Source organism: Macaca nemestrina, chromosome 4 (genome assembly GCF_043159975.1).
Source record: "Macaca nemestrina isolate mMacNem1 chromosome 4, mMacNem.hap1, whole genome shotgun sequence".
NCBI lineage: Eukaryota > Metazoa > Chordata > Mammalia > Primates > Cercopithecidae > Macaca > Macaca nemestrina.
The window spans coordinates 33,264,602-33,286,509 of record NC_092128.1 but is presented as its reverse complement, the minus strand read 5'-3'; the positions used below and the strand labels follow the sequence as shown (position 1 = coordinate 33,286,509).

General features: G+C 34.0%; 1 long non-coding RNA gene across 1 annotated transcript in view; it reads left to right on the top strand.

Annotated features, from left to right (window-relative positions):
* Positions 1–21,538, top strand: part of LOC105474873 (uncharacterized) — a 75,632-nt gene extending 54,094 nt beyond the window's left edge. Inside the window, exons 3-4 of the long non-coding RNA XR_011621623.1 lie at positions 17,863–17,918; positions 21,382–21,538. This is a non-coding gene — a long non-coding RNA (uncharacterized lncRNA). The remainder of the gene's footprint in view (positions 1–17,862; positions 17,919–21,381) is intronic.
* The last annotated feature ends 370 nt before the right edge of the window (positions 21,539–21,908 follow it).

Genomic DNA, 21,908 nt, shown 5'->3' with positions numbered 1-21,908 from the left:
TTTTTTTTTTTTTTTTTCAGATGGACTTTTGCTCTTGTTGCCCAGGCTGGAGTGGAAAGGTGTGATCTCAGCTCATCACAACTTTCACCTCTCGGGTTCAAGAGATTCTCCTGCCTCAGCCCCCCTAGTAGCTGGGATTGCAGGCAGGTGCCACCACGCCAATCTAATTTTGTATTTTTGGTAGAGATCGGGTGTCTCTATGTTGGTCAGGCTAGTCTCGAACTCCTGACCTCTGGTGTTCTACCCACCTCTGCCTCCCAAATTGCTGAGATTACAGGCATGAGCCACCGTGCCTGGCTGCATGTGTCTTTATAGTCGAATAATTTGTATTCCTTTGGGTATATACCTAGTAATGGGATTGCTGGGTCAAATGGTATTTCTTGTTCTGAATCCTTGAGGAATTGCCATACTGTCTTCCACAATGGTTGAACTAATTTACGTTCCCACCAACGGTGTAAAAGCATTCCTATTTCTCCACAGCTTCGCCAGCATCTATTGTTTCTTGACTTTTTAATAATTGCCATTCTGACTGGCATGAGATGGTATTTCATTGTGGTTTTAATTTACATTTCTCTAATGAACTGTGATATTGAGCTTTTTCTTGTAAGTTTGTTGGCTGTGTAAATGTCTTATTTTGAGAAGTGTCTGTTCATATCCTTTTCCCACTTTTATTTGGGGTTGTTTTTTCTTGTAAAAATTTGTTTAAGTTCCTTGCAAATTCTGTGTATTAGACCTTTGTCAGATGGGTAGACTGCAAAAATTTTCTCCCATTCTGTAGGCTACCTGTTCACTCGGATGATAGCTTCTTTTTATGATAGTTTCTTTTGCATAAGCTCTTGAGTTTAATTAGGTACCATTTGTCAATTTTGATTTTTGTTGCAATTGCTTTTGGCGTTTTTGTCATAAAGTCTTTGCCCAATACTATATCCCGAAGGGTATTGCCTAGGTTTTCATCTAGGATTTGTATGGTTTTGGGTTTTACATTTAAGTCCTTAATCCATCTTGAGTTAATTTTTGTATAAGGTATAAGGAAGCAGTCCAGTTTCAGTTCCATGCTGTTTTGGTTACTGTAGCCTTGTAGTATAGTTTGAAGTTAAGTAGTGTGATGCCTCCAGCTTTGTTCTTTCAGCTTAGGATTGTCTTGGCTATATGAGGTCATTGATTCCATATGAAAATTAAAGTAGCTTTTTCTAATTCTGTGAATTCTAATTCTGTGAAATTCTGTGAAGAATTTCAATGGTAGTTTGACAGGAATGTCATTGAATCTATAAATTACTTTGGGCATTATGGCCATTTTCACAATATTGATTCTTCCTATCCATGTGGATAGGATATTTTTCATTTGTTTTGTCCTCTCTTATTTCCTTGAGCAGTAGTTTACAGTTCTCCTTGAAGAAGTCCTTCACATCCCTTGTTAGCTGTATTCCTAGATATTTTATTCTCTTTGTAGCAATTGTGAATGAGAGTTACTTCATGATTTGACTCTCTGCTTGTCTATTGTTGGTGTAAAGAAATGCTTGTAACTTTTGCACATTGATTTTGTATCCTGAGACTTTGTTGAAGTTGCCTATCAGCTTAAGAAGTTTTTGGGCTGAGATGAGGGGGTTTTCTAAGGATAGAATCATGTCACCACAAACAGAGACAATTTGACTTTCTCTCTTCCTATTTGAATACCCTGATTTCTTTCTCTTGCCTGGTTGCTATGGCCAGAAGTTCTAATACTATGTTCAATATAATATTGGCTGTGGTTGTCATAAACAGCTTATTATTTTGAGATATGTTCCATCAATACCTTGCTTATTAAGAGTTTTTAACATGAATGGATGTTGAATTCTATCAAAGGTCTTTTCTGCATCTTTTGTGATAATCATATGGTTTTTGTCTTTGGTTCTCTTTATGTGATGAAGTACGTTTACTGATTTGCGTATGTTGAACCAGTCTTGCATCCCAGGGTTGAAGCTGACTTGATAGTGGTGGATATTTTTTTTGATGTACTGCTGGATTTGTTTTGCCAATATTTTATTAAGAATTTTTGCATCAATGTTCATCGGGGTATTCTTTTTTTGTTGTTGTATATCTGCCAGTTTTTGGTATCAGGATAATGCTGGCTTCATAAAATGAGTTAGGGAGGAGTCCCTCCTTTTCAATGGTTTGGAATAGCTTCAAAAAGTATGGTATCAGTTCCTCTCTGTGCCTCTGGTAGAACTTGGCCGTGAATCCATCTGGTCCTGGGTTTTTTTTTTTTGATTTTTTGTTTTTTGTTTTTGGTTGGTAGGCTATTAATTACTGCCTCAATTTCAGAACTTGTTATTGGTCTATTCAGGGATTTGACTTCTTCCTGGTTTAGTCTTGAGAGGGTGTACGTGTCCATGGATGTATCCATTTCTTCTAGATTTTCTTGTTTATTTTAATGGAGGTGTTTATAGTAGTCTCTGATGATAGTTTGAATTTCTGTGGGGTGCGTGGTGATATCCCTTTATTATTTTTTATTGTATCTATTTGATTCTTCTCTCTTTTCTTCTTTATTAATCTATCTAGTGTCTTTGTTAATTTTTTCCAAAAAAAAAAAAAAAAAAAAAAAAAAAACAGCTCCTGGATTCATTGATTTCTTTGGAGGGTTTTATGTGTCTATATCTCCTTCAATTTTGATCTGATCTTAGTTATTTCTTGTCTTCTGCTAGCTTTCGGATTAGTTTGCTCTTACTTCTATAGCTTTTAATTGTGATATTAGGGGGTCAATTTGAGATATTTCTAGCTTTCTGAGATGAGCATTTAGTGTTATTTTAGTGTTAAAATTTTCCCTCTTAACACGGCTTTAGCTGTGCCCAAGAGATTCTGGTGTGTTGTCTCTTTGTTCTCATTGGTTTCAAAGAACTTCTTGATTCTGCCTTGGTTTCGTTATTTACCCAGGAGTCATTCAGGAGCAGGTTGTTCAATTTCCATGTAATTGTGTGGTTTTGGGTGAGTTTCTTAATCCTGATTTTAAATTTGATTGCACTGTGGTCTGAAAGACTGTTATGATTTCAGTTCTTTCGCATTTGCAGAGGAGTGTTTTACTTCCAATTATATTGTCAATTTTAGTATAAGTGCCATGTGGCACTGAGAAGAAGGTATATTCTGTTGATTTGAGGTGGAGAGTTCTGTAGATGTCTATTAGGTCCACTTGATCCACAGCTGAGTTGAAGTCCTGAATATCCTTGTTAATTTTCTGTCTTGTTGATCCGTCTAATACTGGCAGTGGGGTGTTAAAGTGTCCCACTATTATTGTGTGGGAGTCTAAGTCTCTTTGTAGGTCTCTAAGAACTTGTTTTATGAATCTGGGTGCTCCTGTATTGGGTGCATACATAATTAAGATAGTTAGTTTTTCTTGTTGAATTGATCCTTTACCATTATGTCATGATATCCTTCTTTGTCTGTTTTGATCTTTGTTGGTTTGAAGTCTGTTTTGTCAGAGACTAGGATTGCAATCCTGTTTTTTTGTTTTGTTTTTGTTTTTCGTTTTGTTTTGTTTTTACTTTCCATTTGCGTCGTAAATTTTCCTCCATCCCTTTATTTTGAGCTTATATGTGCCTTTTCAAATGAAATGCGTCCCCTGAATACAGCACACTGATGGGTCGTGAATATCCAATTTGCCAGTCTGCATCTTAATTTGGGCATTTAGCCCATTTACATTTAAAGTTAGTATTGTTATGTGTGAATTTGATCCTGTCATCATGATACTAGCTGATTTTGCATCACTAGGTGAGGCAGTTTTTTCATAGTGTCATTGGTCTTCATATTTTGGTGTGTTTTTGCAATGGCTAGTACTACTTTTTCCTTTCCATATCTAGTGATTCCTTCAGGAGCTCTTTCAAGGCAGGCCTGGTGGTAATGAAATTCCCCAGTATTTGCTTGTTGCGAAAGGATTTTATTTCTCCTTTGCTTATAAAGTTTATTTTGGCTGGATATAAAATTTTGGGTTAAAAATTGTTTTCTTTAAGAATGTTGAATATTGGCCCCCAATCTCTTCTGGCTTATAGAGTTTCTGCTGAGAGGTTCATTGTTAGTCTAATGGGCTTTCCTTTGTAGGTGACCTGGCCTTTATCTCTGGCTGCTCTTAACAGTTTTTTCCTTCATTTCAACCTTGAAGAACCTAATGTTTTTGTGTCTTGGGGTTGATCTTTTCATGGAGTATCTTAGTGGTGTTCTGTGTATTTCCTGAATTTGCATGTTGGCCTGTCTTGCTAAATTGGGGAAGTTCTCCTGGATAATATCCTGAAGTGTGTTTTCCAGCTTGTTTCTATTCTCCCTGTCTCCTTCAAGTACTCCAATCAATCAGATTCAGTTGTTTTATGTAGTCCCATATTTCTCAGAGGCTTTGTTCATCCCTTTTCATTCTTTTTTCTCTAATCTTGTCTGTATGTCTTATTTCAGCAAGGTGGTCTTAAACTCTGATATCCTTTCTTCTGCTTGGTTGAATCAGTTATTGATACTTGTGTTGCTTCTTGAGGTTCTCATGCTGTTTTTTTCAGCTCCATCAGGTCATTTATATTCCTCTTTAAACTAGTTATTATAGTTAGCAGCTCCTCTAACCTTTTATCAAGGTTCTCAGCTTCTTTGCATATTATTAGAACATGCTTCCTTAGCTCAGAAGAGTTTTTTTACTACCCACCTTCTGAAACCTACTTCTGTCAGTTCATCCATCTTATCCTCCGTCCAGTTCTGCACACTTCCTGGAGAGGTGTTGCGATCATTTGGAGGAGAAAAGGCACTCTGGCCTTTTGGATTTTCAGCATTTTTATGTTGATTCTTTCTCATCTTCATGAGTTTGTCTAGTTTTGATCTTTGAGGCTGCTGACCCTTGGATGGGGTTTTTGTGGGAACTTGTTTTGTTGTTGATGCTATTGTTGCTTTCTGTTTGTTTTTCTTTCAATGGTCAGGTCCCTCTTTTTTAGGGCTACTGCAGTTGCTGGGGGTTCGCTTAAGGCCCTATTCACTTGGCCCTTCACTTGATTCCCTAGCGGACTCCCCTAATCCCCATCCCCATGGCTCTCAGGTGGGCCGCAGCACCACACTGCTCTTCTTCCCTCTCCCTGGATCACGCCAGCTGCCTAGTCAGTTCTGATGAGAGAACCTGAATACCTTGGTTGCCAGTGCAGGATTCACATACTAATTATGGTTCTTTTCAAAGGGAGCCTCTGATTGCCACTGCTTCTAGTCAGCCATCTTGGTCTCCCACCCCGCAGTTTTTATCTTGACCTTAATTACAAAGCATGGTAATACTAAGACACATCCTAAGGGATCTCCTGTATCCCATGTGTATTCTTTCCTACCTCTATGTGGGTAAGCTATTTAGTTTATAGTATTTTGTTATAGGAGCACAAATGATCTAATACAAGATGCAAAATAATTACAGAATAATCACCTAAATTCTCATGGGTCCTAAGATTAAATCGGATGCTATGGCAGGAAAGTGTATGTTTTTCCTTCAAGCCTTCTATTTTTTAAACTCAATTTGCATTATATTTAAAAACACTAAAACTGCCAATTTGCTTGTAGTGAAGAATATGATCAATAATGTATGTTAACATTTCACTAAATATTAAGATTAGTATAATCATATATTATTACTCTAATCCTTTAGCTCTTCTGAAGGTAAGTACAATTCTATATATATATTTGAGGTAAGAATTGTGTGAACAGAATCTCCTCCAAATAATATAGTTCTGTGAGGAAAAGTAAGATGAGCTACTAAACAGACTTTTTAATCCAAATATTTATGTTTTATGGTGATGTCTTTCTTCTTCACACATCTTATAATGACTTTTTGTTTACTATTGTGACATACATAACATAATGTTTACTATTGTTAACATTAAAATTAACAAATATGTTTTTGGTATGTAATGTAGGACATAATATGCTATTAGTAGAGCATATACATGATCTATACATCTATCACATATAACAAATTATATAATATATAGTAAAACAAATATATATTTTACATTATACTATTTTTCTTCCATATCCTTTTTTCTTTCTTAAACATTTTTGTTTTTTAAAACTTACCACTTACCATTATACCTCTCACCAATCTCAAAGCCAAAGAGACACTTGTATGGGTAAAAGATATGTTGTAGCATGTTTTTTCTGTCCATATATTAAGGTAGGTAAATGTCTGAACAATTTCGAATTTTTGAATCTCAGCCCATCAGAATGCCATGTAAGCAAAATGAGCAAAAAAGTGAAAGCACGCACACACAAAAAGAAATGTCATTTCCAGTCAACGTTGTATGATGAAGATTGTGAAGTGAGATCAATGACAAAGGATCTCTCAACAGACTGCATAAGAGCGTTTCGGAAGTAAAAGGCCTGTGCTATCCCAAACATGCAGTTACAGAAGATAATATTACAATGGGTTAAGGAAAGATATTACATAACATGCTTTGCAAAAATTTTGAACATTTGAAATTTGTCAGGTGGAACAATCATATATTTATAGATATTCATTTTATGTTTCTGTCAATGACATCAAAAGCTAGCTGATGTTGTCATTTCAATTTAAAAGATAAAGTGTTCAAATCAGTAGATGATTATTAATGAACTAAGTTCTTGTCATGTTATCCGTTTATGTGATAATATGTACTATTTAATATTAATAATATTTTAAGTGCACTGGTAGGAAGTACTATATATTAATGACTAGTACATGCATTGGTGTGTTCTATCCTTTGTGAGGATATTTTTCTTCCTTAGTAAAATAAATACTACTATTATCACACTGATTAAAACAAAGAATAAAGTATCCATAAAGTATTAGTCTTACCTCTTTCATTCCTTTAACTCACCCTAAGTGTTATTTGTTGAAAGGATATCAATACAAATGTATACTTGTTGAATCCACATTATGTTGTTCACAAAATTGTGACTAAAGGTGTATTACTTTCTTGAAGAAAAATATTAAAATTTGAATATCATTAAATCATTAACTATATAAGAATAGATCTATCATTTCTCTTTACAAAAGTAAAGAGAACAATTATCTGTTCACAAGAGTTGATGCTAAGTAATGGTTATGTTTATATTTATATTCTCAGTAAGTTAAATATTTAGTAATTATTTAAAGATGCTATAAAAGTGGAATTATTTGGAGGGAAGTTTAAAACTACAGAAATTTAAAACTAGTATATTCACAAATAATCATTTATATATAAGAGAACAACATGACAATAAATCTAACAAATTGTTATTTCCTACTTGCACTTTGTAAAATACGTATTTTTTAAACAGATTTTATTTTACTTTGTCTTATTTCACCCTCAATTCAAGCTGAAAAAAAAAAGTATGTCCAATAATATGGAAATTTTCTATTGCTCCTGGAGTTCACTTTAAATGTAATCTTCCAGTCCCAGGAGATGTTGAAATGGCACTCTGCTTTCTTCCTTAAATTCTTGGGGTAATTAACCTGTAATTATAATTAACCTAGATTATACCTATAATTGTCTAGCTGTGCTGTGTAATGGGTAGCCACTAGCTACATTTGCTATTGACTACTTGAAATACAGATAGTCATAATTGAGATGTGCTGTAACTGTAAAATACACACTGGATTTCTAACTTCCATAAAAACAAACAAGATCATGTCTTTTGCAGGGAAATGGATGGAGCTGGATACCATTATCCTTATCAAACTAACACAGGGGCAGAAATCAAATACTGCTTGTTCTCACTTACAAGTTGGAGCTAAATGACGAGAACACATGGACACACAGAAGGGAATAGATACTGGGGTCTACTTAAGGTGGAGAATGGTAGGAAGGAGACGACTGGGAAAAATAACTAATAGGTTTCTAGGCTTGATACTTAGGTGATGAAATGTTCTGCACAACAAACCCCTGTGACACGAGTTCACCCATGTAACCAACCTGCACTTATTCCCTTGAACTAAAAATAAGAGTTTGAAAAATTACGCTTATTATATGTTGAAATTAGATTATGTTGTTTAAACAAATTATATATTATTAAATGTGTTTACATGCCTCTTTTTACTTTTTATTTAATGTGGCTAAAGAAAAATATTTGTTGTTATGATTTTAAATATATGTTTTATTTTAAATATGTATTTTAAAAATACATGTTGTTTGGTAGACAGAATTATAGGGTATCCCTCAGGATTCCCAGTCTTTAGTATACACACAACTTCTCCCAATTATTCAATACAACTATACTTTAGATATTGATATGAAGGTATTGTTCAGTTATAATTAATGTCACAAATTGTTGACCTTAAGACGAGGAGATTATTGGAGTGTGCTTAATTTCTCTTCCTCTTTTTGAAAAGCCACCAAACTTACTGGATTAGGACCCTAACATTAAGACCTCATTTAATCTTAATTATTTCCACAAAGCCCTATATCCAAATCCATTCCACATTGGAGATTAAGGCTTCAACATATGAATTTGGAGAGAGTCATAATTCGGTCCATAGTAGGGGGCTACACGGCAAGGGACTGTCTATAGCTGCTGACAGCAGTCCCTCTACAGGCAGCAGAAAAGTAACAACCTCAGTCCTACAGCCTCAAGGAGATAAATTTTATATATATATATGTATATACACACAAACAAACTAGCAAAAACAGTGAGCTTGGAAGAGCACACTGAGCCACAGATGAAACACACAATTACAGCTGACTCCTTGAATTTAGCCTGGTAAGATGCTGAACAAGGTATCCAGCCTTATTTCTCACCCACTAAAATTGTAAAATAATAAGTGGATATTGTTTAAGCTGCTGAGTTGGTGGTAATTTGTTAGGAAGTAATAGAAAACTAATACAGGCAGCTTATATTTGTGGATTGCATTACACTTTATCAAATAGTAGCTACCCAACAACGATGATTCTAGATCTGACATGGATAGAAAAGTTGTACAATTCTTTAATGATTTCCTGAACTTGAAGGTGACTTTGAAAATGGAGTTGCTTCCTACCTACTGCAGAGTCTGTCCTGAATCTTTATTCATTCATTCATCAAACATTTATTGAACACATAATATCTGCCAGGATATAAGATAGCTATCAAGGACTAACAATGTAAAAAAATCATAACCCTGACCTTATGAAAATTAATATATACAATCCATTGAGGAGTGGTATAATATAAAGTTAACTTTTAATTATAATTCATATTTTAAGATGTGTTTGATTTTATTAGGTAGCTTTCATTCTGAAACCCAGAATCAGTTCAATTTAAAAGAATAATTGTATCAAGCTAACCACAGTATGTTAAAATGGCAAAACAAGAATCAGATTAATTCAAAAATCTTAGGTACACTAGCTAACAATTTCTACAGTAATACAGTACTGAGAATCAGTTGGGCAATCAAAGATGTTTCACAGTTTTAAGTGCATGAAAGCTATCTTTGAATAAACTACTTCTTCCCAAAATGCCTTATTAGTAAGATTGTTAAAATTATTCCAAGAGCTATAGGAAATATCTCTAAAAGTATCTGTTTATGCGAAAAGTCATGGGAAGAAAGAAATCAACACTAGCAGTTTTCTCCATTAATCTATCAAATGAGTGCTGAAATGTCAGTGTCAGGTGATAAATACCTATGGACTCATACTTCGATTCAATACTTCAAAGACAGAAGGTAGCTTGAAAGAGAGAGGCCAATAGCCTAAACGTCAGTCCACCTTTTTTATTTTTTCTAACTGAAATGACATGCTAAAATAAAAAAAAAATAGTAAAATCTTCTTAAGGTTTTCTTATTTATAGGGCCTCACTCACTTCATTAGCATGTTTATCTTCTATTTTTCATATTTTAGAAAATGTTTTTCATCAAAAATACTTTTGAGAAACTCATCATTGGGTTAAGCTACTGTAAGGAATGCTTAAACTCAGGAATATCCCCAAGCTGGTTTATGTTACATATTTCTTTGTTTTTTTTTTTCTTTCTTTTTTTTTTGTTTTTTTTTTTAAGACAGAGTCTTGCTCTGTCGCGCAGGCTGGAGTGCAGTGGCACAATCTCAGCTCACTGAAACCTCTGCCTCCTGGGTTCAAGCGATTATCTTGCCTCAGCCACCCGAGAAGCTGGAATTACAGGTGCCCACCACTGTGTCTGGCTAAGTTTTGTATTTTTAGTAGAGACAGGGTTTCGCCATGTTGGCCAAGTTGTTCTCGAACTCCTGACCTCAGGCAATCTGCCTTCCTTGGCCTCCAAAAGTGCTGGGATTACAGGAGTGAGCCACCACTCCCAGCTATTTATATGTTTCTAATATTACAAACCCAATATTAAAAACTCTATTAAACAAGTTACTTCATTCTGCTCTGTCAGGACGCAAATTATTCACTTACTTGACTGCCTTTCCTAACCTTCATCATAGTTGCAGAAATGAAAGGAAAACATGGAATAAAATTGTAGAAATAATTTTGATTTAAAAATTAGAATAGAAGCAAATGAGGTATTACTGGAGTGAAAGAACAATCAAATCTACAAAAACCTATCTATAGAATTCATATTAAAGACAATTGTTTTTCACGAAATAAAAACAAGAACAGGGCAAGGAATGATAGAATGACATGCTTGCATGTGAATGGAAATTGATTGCCTCTTCATTGATAGGAACACAGAAAACAAAACAGCAATCTAAAGAAAAGTGTTTGCAATATGTTTTGGAGAAGGGAACCCAAAGAGCAAGAATATGGCAGTGTCTAACTAGCACTGTGCAGAGTAGATCCTCTTACAAATTGAGGACTCACATAGTCACTCATCAGCTTTAATACTACCTTGATATTTCTCTGGAATATTTGTCTCCATTTTTTCAGAGACCAGGCATGATTTGTATTTTTTTAACCAATTTTACAAGTTGTCCTGATAGAGAAAAAGAAATAGCATTAATGAGAAGTAAAAGAAATGCTTTTTGGAAAATCTCACTCTCTAAATTAACTAGTCTTATAATTTATGCTTAATTCCTTGCTAATTTGAATATTGCTGGCAGTTTTTCTTTGAATATATTGCAGAAGAGAATATCCTATGTGTTCATTTTTTCTCCTTGACATATGGAAAAGTACTTCTCAGTCACTTTGTAGTGGGCAAATGCAAGTGACTGCTTTGTCTAAGGAACTTCAACAAAAGCACCATGTGTCACTTTCAAGTGAGGCAATGCATGATGCTTAGGTTTCACTACCAACCCCTTCTCATCCCCATGTTGTACAGGAAGGGCTTGTGGTGAAGTGACAGAGCCACAAGTTTCATGCAGTACAAGGATAGCTGCCCTGGAGGATGGCTGAGACCTGCTGTGGACTTTGTAAGAGATTCAGAGGCCCAATTACTCTAAGTTAATGAAGAGGAAAAACACACATTACAGAAAAACTGCTTATTATAACATTATAAACAGAAATAAGACCCCTCAATTTTTCAATAGCGTAAGCAATGAACAAAAAAATACTATCATGGATGATTTCATTTAACTTGTTTGTAATAAAAGCTATGATGATTTTGTATATGTGTATTTATTCTATGCATACTTTTTCAAACCCTGTCATAGCTTAACTGAGTGATACTAAGTAGACCTCATATACAGCATTTATATGATGCAACAACCTGGCAACAACCACACATTCTGTAAGAAGTATGTTATTTTTATACCAGATGATGAATTAAGGTTTTTTTTTGTTTTGTTTTAGTTTTTTCAAATAGTCATATTTTCAACAGTTACAAATAAAGTTCACCAAATGTGTAACAAATGAGATTTGCAAATGTTACACTTCCATCAATTTATGTTCAACATCTTTGAGAACAGACTCTGAGGTTACCAAGTGCTAAAATTAGCGGAATAGAGTCACTCCTAGAAAAGTCAAGCATTTTATTGTCATCAAAATATTTTTATGTACAGAACAAAAGACTTTCATTTATAATAGTGATCAATGTAAATAGATCTAGCATTGAACATTAATTTGTAATATTTCCTGAAAATGCTTTTCTTTCCTGACTGAAGACCTGATATTTGTGTTACATGTAATGTTACTGGATGATTTTAGGAGGTTAGTTAATATGGACTATATCTGACCCAGTGCAACTGTGCAAACTGAAAAACTGACATATTTCTTAGAATCACTTCTTGTATCCATACCATAATAAGACATTTTAGTCACAAATATTATTTTAAAGCTTATGTGTGTCAATTTTTTAAAGGCACTTGATGTGCAGTAATGAAAACTGTAATATATTTATTATCATACACTTCCCTTCATTATGTTAATTTCTTATTAGAAATGGCTGGCATACATTATTTTTTGTTTGTTTGTTTTTGAGATGGAGTCTTGCTCTGTCACTCAGGCTGGCATGCAGTGGTGCAATCTCGGCTCACTACAACCTCTGCCTCCCAGGTTCAAGCTATTTTCCTGCCTCAGCCTCCTGAGCAGCTGGGACTACAGGTGCACACCTCCAAGCCCGGTTATTTTTTTTTTTTTCTTGTATTTTTAGTAGAGATAGGGTTTTGCCACGTTGGCCAGGCTGGTCTTGAACTCCTGACCTCAAGCAATCCCCCCGTCTCGGCCTCTCAAAGTGCTGGGATTAATTACTGGTGTGAGGCACCATGCCCAGCTGGCTGGCATACATTGTTAAAACTGCTACTCCAGGTAAAGAAAAAACAAAAAATGAAATTCCCGTTTTTCAACTTCAAGACTTAATTTTCTGCCATGTAATCTAAAATTTAAGATGTATGCTAAGGCGGGCGCGGTGGCTCACGCCCGCAATCCCAGTACTTTGGGAGGCCGAGGCGGGCAGATCACGAGTTCAGGAGATTGAGACCATCCTGGCTAATACGGTGAAACCCCGTCTCTACTAGGAATACAAAAAATTAGCCAGGCGTGGTGGCGGGCGCCTGCAGTCCCGGCTACCAAGGAGGCTAAGCGGGAGAATGGCGTGAACCCGGGAGGCGAAGCTTGCAGGGAGCGGAGATCGCGCCACTGCACTCCAGCCTGGACTACATAGCGAGACTCTGTCTCAAAAAAAAAAAAAAAAAAAAAAAAAAAAAGACGTATGATAATTTCAATTGTGAGGTACATCTATAAACTATAAAAATATATCATACATTAAAAGTCATTATAAAGAGAATGAAAAGACAAACTCCAAAATGGAAAAACCATTTTGTAAGACATAGAACCAGAAAAATATCTGCATTCAAAATACAGTAAAAAATGCCCACAAATCAATAAAAAAGGATCAAAAATGCAATAGAATAGTGGGGAAAGTGATAAGTGCAAATGTTTCACAGAAGAGAAAACACACTTCATAAATTAATATTGTCAACCATATTAAAATTTGAATATGAATTATAATCACAGTGAGATAACCTTTTATGTTCATCACCTTATAAAAATTTTTTAAAAGTCTTCAAATATCATGTGCAAATAAAGATGAGAAGTGACTACCGTTTATTTCTTTTTGCTAAAATAACTAATTCATTATGAAATAATTTTTTAAAAAAACAATTAATTTAAATTTAAAAAGTAATTATCCAAAATAATTAAGTTCACATATTTTAAAATAAATTATAGCCAGAGTAGCCCTCAGACTTGTCATCAGCAACAATGAATACGGAACACCATAATCCTACAATGTTTTGGAAAACATTATTTGAAACAAAACAAATTACTATTGATATGTAATAACATAATAAAAACAATCCATTTTAAATTTTCTGTACAGCTTAATTTATGAATTATTTGAGGAGAACTAAAAAAATGGCCAGTAAACCACAGAAGAGAAAGAGCAAAATTCAGTAAACAGAGAAACTGACTCAGGAAAGCAGGGATAAGATGTCCCAGATTGATCATTCTGCGGAAGGTCATGAGAGCAACCAGTGCAAATAACTAGAATATGAAGGACTTTGGTAGAGTGGGGATAACCAAGGTAATTTAAGATGAAAGGGTAGAGTTGTGCACATCAATAGCATGACTTCAGGATATGTGGGTTTATTATTCAATAAAATAAAGACAATTTGAAAATTCGAGAGTGGGCAGGGGAATGGAAGGAGGAGTGCTACAAGAGAAACTTAGGCCAAATAAGAAGAAAATGAAAATATGTCATTTTTAACAAGAAATGTGAATCAAGAATGTCAAGAAATGTGTATCTATTTGAAATTCTATGCAAATTCTACTTAGAGTACCCCTTGATTAGAGGCATTGGCCACAGAGAAGAATGTGTGTTGCTTGAATAATTTTTGTATGGTCATCATAAAGTAAATGCCATTTGTTGCTTGCAAAAATTGACTTAATCCAAAGACAGAATGGGAATATCTTGGTGTGTGATTCTTAGATTAGATGGTAAATAACATCAACCTTTAAAATATAAAGGTGTAGGTAATATAAGACACACGTTTGAAAGCAGTTTACAATATAAATGTAGGAGTGCTCTTACTATTATTTAGATGAAAGTATTGTTCAAGAGAACAAGGTTAGAAAAACAGAAGTATTGGTATATTATTTTAAAGTTTATTGGTAACAACAGGAGAATTAAGAATAATATTTATTATAAGTGTTACTAAGTTGATGGAACAAAAATGGAAGAATAATTATTTGAAATAATTGTTAAGACCTCATCTTTAGTTTTAGAGAAGGAATAGATACCATATAAAATTATGAGTGAAAATTAGAGATTCACCAAATAGGCTACTGATAGCAGTAGGAGGCAGGTAAATTCCTAGGCAGACAGGGATGGGTCCTTGGTGAAATTCAACCTAAAGCCTGAAAACCAAGCTACAAGTTCCTGATAAATTCACAGACCAGAATGAGAGCCCCCATTCCTGTTTGGCACATTCTTTCCTGATTGGCCCTTATCCTTCACCTGTTTTACCTAAAGCTAACTTTCCCCAGTAGTCCTATACACTAACATGCCTATTTGTGAATGGTACTTTTTAAAGCATACCTACAGACCAATCAGCACATACTTCTCCATTTAAAGTTCATAAAAAAAATCCTAGACTCAGCCTCGTGGCTGGCAACCCACCTTCAGTTCTCCTCTTACTGTTGAGAGCTTTTCTGTCACGAAATAATTTCTACTCTGCCTTACTCACTCTCTGGTGTCTGCATACATCATTCTTCCTGGTCACAGGACAAGAACTCGGAACTCACCAAACTACAGGAGTAAAAGAGCTGCAACACTACTTGTTCCCAAGTATGTAATTTAGAATCTGTAAGTATGTACTCTCTGGTAGACAGCCGCCAAGATGGCTCCCCAAATTTCCCACTTTCTGGTATTTATGCCACTGTGTAGTTTCCATCAGCATTGAATAGAGTGGACAGATTCAGTAAAACACTGTGATTATAACAAAACTTGATTTCTAAGTCTACATCATAAAAAGTACTGCAGCTCATACCTTGTGCTCTTAGATCATGCACTCTGGGGAAACCAGCTATCATGTCAAGAAAACACCCAAGAAGTCCTTTGGGGAGATTCAAAGTATTAGGAACAGAGGCCTCCTGACAACAGCTAAAGTCAACTCATCTTTCTTATGTCATTAGTTAGGGAAAGAAAATGAATCCAAGTGACCCAAACTAGTTAGTTATGGTTCACGCTAGTAATAAACGCTATTTTGCTACCATTTGATGTATCATGTTCACATCTGCTGTTTCTCCCTGGAGAAGAGTATGTATGACTAGGACAAATCTGGATCCAGAGTTCATGAATTCCTAAAAAGTTATCTACTTCACTTTCACGTTTGTTTATTTTATGTTTAGTATTTAAATCAGCATTTGACATTCTTGAGAGCCTACAAATGCAATAAATAAACATCTGTCAATAACCTCCCAAAATTGTGTGTAATTTAGTGATATTACTTTACGTGTTACTTTAAGATGCATTTATGTGTAAACTGAGTATAAAGAATTCTAGACATTTTTAAAATGCCAAAATATTTTTTCCATATTTACTGTATAAGTTTGATTTTTAAAGACTTATGACATATAAAAGAGAACATTTTACTGTTTGATTTCTAGAATAGTTTTTATCAATCCTATTTTAGAAATAAACAAACAAGCAAAAAGAAAACTAACACCTTAATTTTGTCCCTCTGCTTTTTAATTCATTGTTGTTTCTCTTTATATCTTATTATTCTGACTATGCCTTGAAAGTTCTTGTAGTTATTATTTTTGATTGGTTCATCATTTAATCTTTCTACTTAGGATAAGAGTAACTTACATTATTAAAAGGTGTAAGAATTGTTATAAGAAAACTGCTATCTAAATTAAAATGAAATAAATCTAGAAGAATTTCTTCAGGGTCACTAAAAAATGAGAACTGAATTATAGCACTGAACAAAAACAAATTAAATAACAACATTGGCATCTACAATAGATAAATGGGTGATCATATCATATTTTTGATTTGCAGGCAAACACCACCAATTTTGCTTTGAAAAAATATTATCTAAAGTTCCTATGTTGAAAATCGAAAGATAAATAAGAAGATTTTGAAAGTATTACTAACACAAAAAGCTGGACCAAATAAAACTTATAGTGTAACCTGAGGAGTAGAAGAAAGAAGTCTAAAATATTCTCCTTTTATTTAGTTAGCATTTTTTCTTACTAATCATGTTTAACTACTGTAAATGATAATCCTAAGAAGTTCCTAACCTGAGATATGATTAAGTTATTAGTTTGAAGATACTATAGGGAAAAAGAAAACCTATAGTTAAAGGAAGAAAAATGTAAATATGACATGGAAAATTAAACCTAGAAAATAATGTTTATGAAAGCTCCCCAAAAATGGTGCATCCCCCCAAGATTTGGACAACCACTGTTTTGGATGAAAGAATAAAATATACATATACCTCAGTTAAAAATTTCCTGAAACTTAATAAATATATTCAAGTTTCTTTCTGAAAATTTTCTGTGGGAAATTATCAAATGTCATTATTAGACTACGGTACTACCTTTTTTTTTTCCTTGGATGAAACAGTAATGCTCAAAAGAACAGGCATTAAAATGATGTAACCTTTGATTAAATCTTGATCTATCTGATTTCTGTGTATGTAGTCACTGGCAAGTTTTTTATCTCTTCTCTTGTCAATTTAAATTTTCTTATCCTGTAATGGGGATAGATAGTAATGAGAACAACTGTAAGTAAGGTGATATATATAAGTAAGTATCATGCTTCCTGGCACAGAGCTTTAATAAATGGATGGAAAAATATTTTAGAGATACTGAATAAATATTGTAAGACAGTTCCATAGGTGTACATGCATATGTACTTATTCACATATATAAACACATATACTGTTACTAAGAAGTATAAAAGCAGACTGCTAAACGTAAGCATCAAATAACTTAAAGAGCTGCATGATTATTAGATCACCATTGTGATGGATATAGAACACAGAAAGCAAAAAGAAAAGGAATAGCTTTTTTAGGAACAGCAGAAATCCAAGATGCTAGAGAAAAATTTGGACTGAAATGATTCAGTTATGAGCAGGGAAAATGGGAGAATAAACAAGTATTGAGTATTATTCTGGTGTGGGTATTTAGTGGCCAGAAACTGAGTATACTGAGTTGATTAAAAAAAAAAAAAAGTTAAAACAGTCAGATTTCTGTATTTTTTAGTTGTTTCTAGCTGTAGAGAAGGGCTAAACTATGACATATTTTGGCAGTATGTTAGATATTTCATGTGAAAGGAATTGATAAACTTACTAAGAGCAGGTGCAGTCTAGTTGCAGAATAGGAAGGGGAACTATTAAGTGTTAAGAAATGAACTAAGTAAGTCTATGTTAGCAGCATATGTTAAATAATGTCCGTCATGGAAAGCAGGAGAAAGACAAAATTGTGCTACCCTTAGACAAAAGTTTTAGTTTTTTTTTTTCTTCTTATTTTTCTTGAACATAGGAGCAACAAGAACAGTGATAAAAGATGAAAACCAAGACCCAGAGCGGAGACAAATTGTAAGTGCAGAAAACGTTATCCCAGAAGCAATCCAAAGCACTGAGTGAGGAATAGATACTAACGCATGAACATTTCATTCTTGGAGACAGAAGAAATTAGTGGTTGTAGTTATAGAGGGTGGTAGTAGCATGTAGAAAATTTATTTTCTGAAAATATCAAATTTCTCAATCAATTTATTTAAGTTATACTTATTGAGGATGGAATAGGGATTTAGAGCTATATATGACATGAAGAATTCCAGACATTTTCACTCAGCAGTGCTATGAAAACTGAACAATTAATATTTCCTAAACTAAAACAACTTTCCACTCTAACACTCCGTCTAAACTCCTTTCTCCTTTGCATTATTTCTCATTAAATAATGAAGGTGAAAAATCACCAATTGCATTTGCTAAAAATGCAGCAAATATTACTTTTCTCATTTTCAACCTCAAATCAATTTGCTAGACTTGTTGATTTTATTTTCTTCATAACTTTCAAAACAATTCAATTTTATCCACTATAAAAGTCACTCAGTTTAGATTCAACGTAATATCTTTCTGAATTTAACTTCCAACCAAATCTTTCTACATCTAGAAATACTCATTGCAGAATAGAGCTCAAAGTATCTGTTTAAAGCACAATTAAGATCGTATCATTCCCTGTTTAAAACCCTGTAATGATTATTTATTCTCCTAATGCCTGTGTCCCTTGGGCCAATTTCCTTATTATTACTGACAAGTCCTCTTGTGGCTTAGTCTCTTACCCTTTTTCACAATTTAAAATTTAGTTGCAGTTACCCCAATGTGTGTGCAATGCTTCTTCTAATATCAGAGAAATTCCTCATTTTGCTCTCTCTTTCTGACTACAGTGGTCTTCAATTGATCCACTTCCTTGAACCTGGCTAACTCCTCCTCTTCTATAAGATTCGATGTGTTTGTATACAAAAGAGACAGAGATAGGGAGAGAGAAAGAGGAATGTTACGAAGGTTAATAAATTTTTATGTTTACAAAATACGTTAAGTGGATTGAGTAAATTTCCTTTTTCTGTCCAATTAGTTTTAAAAATTAAAAGGTTTTAGTGTGCATTGCTTCATTTTTATGACTATCTCCATGTTGTTTCATCTCTGTACATGCCAATACCACTGGACACATTTCTATTCAACTACATTTCAGGGCAGTTGTTTTGAGAGAACTAAACCAATAACTAAGGTAATTTAAATAAAATATTTTCTTCAGCTGTTGAGAAAACTACCCCCAGGAGCTGAATACTTTTTACAATACTTCACAAGTGGACAAGAAGTACATAACAGCTCAGAAATATATGACAAAGAGGAAATCAAAATAATTATGTCATATTCAATCAGTGATCTAATTGATGTTAAATGCAAATTGATCACACATTAACTTTATAACATGTAGCATAGGAAAAGAAACTCTATCATAAATGGTACTCTGTTGCATGAAACCACTTGTTTTTAATATGCAAGAATAAGCATTTGCAACTTTCTATCACTGTCAGAAGAAAAGATCAAGATAAAAAATATAACGCTAATTATTTCATTTTTGTTATCAACTGTCTTAGAAACTCATACTATAAGTTTCATGAATGCATATTCTTTACTTACTATCTCAGGGAAAGAAATTCAGCTACTTTAACCGTTATTTGAAATTAGCTTCAAACGTTGTCACACTTGCTCATCTAGTCTCCAAACCTGGATACGTTCACAAATACGCTGCTGCTGGTCCTGTGTACTGCCTTAAGTGCAGACCTTCCAAATTTCTTGATTAAGAATCAAAATAGCCTTCTCATTAATTCGTGTGTTCTGTCCAATCTCAGTACTTCAGCAAAGTTAGCATTCTCAAATGCTATTCTAATAACTCACTCATATGCCCTTTAAAATTCTTCAACAACTATCTTCTGCCTTTTCATTAAGTACAAACTTTTGTATACCAAGGTATACAAAAATATCTTCACTATTTTTTGTCACTAGGAAGCTTATCCTGAATTAGCATATCCCCTTTTCCACTCTCCTCATACTCTACATTGAGCTAAACACAACCAGTTTCTAATGTTTATCAAACACTTTCAGGCTTTGACCTTCTTCTGTCCTCTTCTCTCCTTTCCCCCCTCCCCAACCCAGAAAATTAAAATTACTAAATAGGAGCTTCAATCTTCTTTATGATGCCTCTGCACACATCATTGTCCCTCACCCAATTAAGTCTATCCTTCCTTTATGCTCCTATTACTTTTTATACAATTCTCTACCTCACACTGAGCCTAGTCCTATTTGTGGCTTTCCCACATTAAATTTTAAAGATAAGCATCATGCCTTCAATTCATTCAATTAACATTTACTAAACTACTCTGTGTCATGTCCTAGAGATTTGAAGTTGTAAAACACCATCTTGTCCCTTATCAAAAAAGAGAACAAAATTGATCAGATGATTACAGTTAAATATTAACTCGTATGTAGATAAATGTAGAGTGGTTTACAGAAGTGCCTGATAGTGACTGGGTCATAAAAATATTGCTTTCTAGGAAAGGTAACACCTGAGCTGAAATTTAGTCATTTTTATTTTTGTCACCAAGGAAAATGTCTCTATTAATATTGAGTTTTTAAAAATGTTAAGTGAGCGAAGTTCATAGAAAACTTTACCTTTATATAAATGCCTCTCTAAAAAGAATGATTATTTTATTAACTCTGATACATCTGAATGGCGGCTATGACCTGGTAGTGCTTAGGCCCACATTCTTCAACACAAATCACAACAAAACAAAACAAAACAAAAAACAAAAACTCATTTATATTCACAAGTTATTTTGGAAATGGATATTTCTCAGCTTTGAGTTGCTTAAATCCAACTTGTATAACTTTAGATATATATTTTTGTAAATAGATACCACATTTTAATACTGTATTATGACACTTTATAAAATGTAAGGGGAAAACTTGTTATTTTTATACTACTGAAGTTAATTTCCATATTGATTCTGTTCTTAGTTGATTTCATAAGAGAATAAATTATTCACACTATCCCATTGACTCCTCAGTTCTTCAAAAAAGAACAATTCATCAGGACTAGGAGTCACTAACTAATACTCTATAACATAGATTGATGAGCAATGGCAACTTTTCTGAAAGTATGCTAAGTCTCTGAATTTGAATTGTTGTTAGTGATGAAAATACTGATGTGATGATTAAGTTTGACTAGGTAATTCTATCCCAATATAAGTTTCTGGCAACATGCCAAACTTAGAAACCATCCATTTATTTAGCTTCAGTCATGAATACAAGAAATATTCAAAATTTGTATGCTGTTAAAATTGTTTCTAACACTCCACTGATGAGTTCATTATCTCATGACAAATCATTACATCACTTAGTTATGTGTTAGTCAAAGCAATACATTACCTTCCTTCTGGGGAACTCATTTTACTACCTCGTAAACCAATATTCTATTCCATTCTGTTATACACAGGAAAATTGAAAAAGAGAGAAGGAATGGCAGACATATCAGTGGAGAATGAAACAGTCAGCAGTGGCTGAATTAACTTCTGACCAGAAGACAAGCGACAAAAGAAATTTGTCACAGTAGTATTATAACTGATATGTTTTCAGAGAAATAAGACACTTACCCAGAAAGTTTCACAATTTCCTTTCTCAGTTCCTTGTTTGCTTGCTTGCTTCGATTGAATATCTGGTTGTGATTGTTTTTACTTTATCCTCAGAATGTAGCTTTGCAGGACTCTCTGTTGGGCATTCGGTGATAATGACAATTTGAAGCGAAGACAGTAATCCTTCTCTCACCCTCAAGTGTATTTATATATGAGCTGCACCCTTGTCTTCTGAGAAGGAACTTTGTTTGTTTGTTTGTTTTGTTTTGTTTTACCTCTTTCTGTTTTTGAGGAGAAAGTTGGTGAGTAGGTAGGCTAAATTATGTAACTTTATATGGACCAGGCACCAGTGAGATTACTTTTGACTCTTAAAGTGGACTCTTTTTTTTTT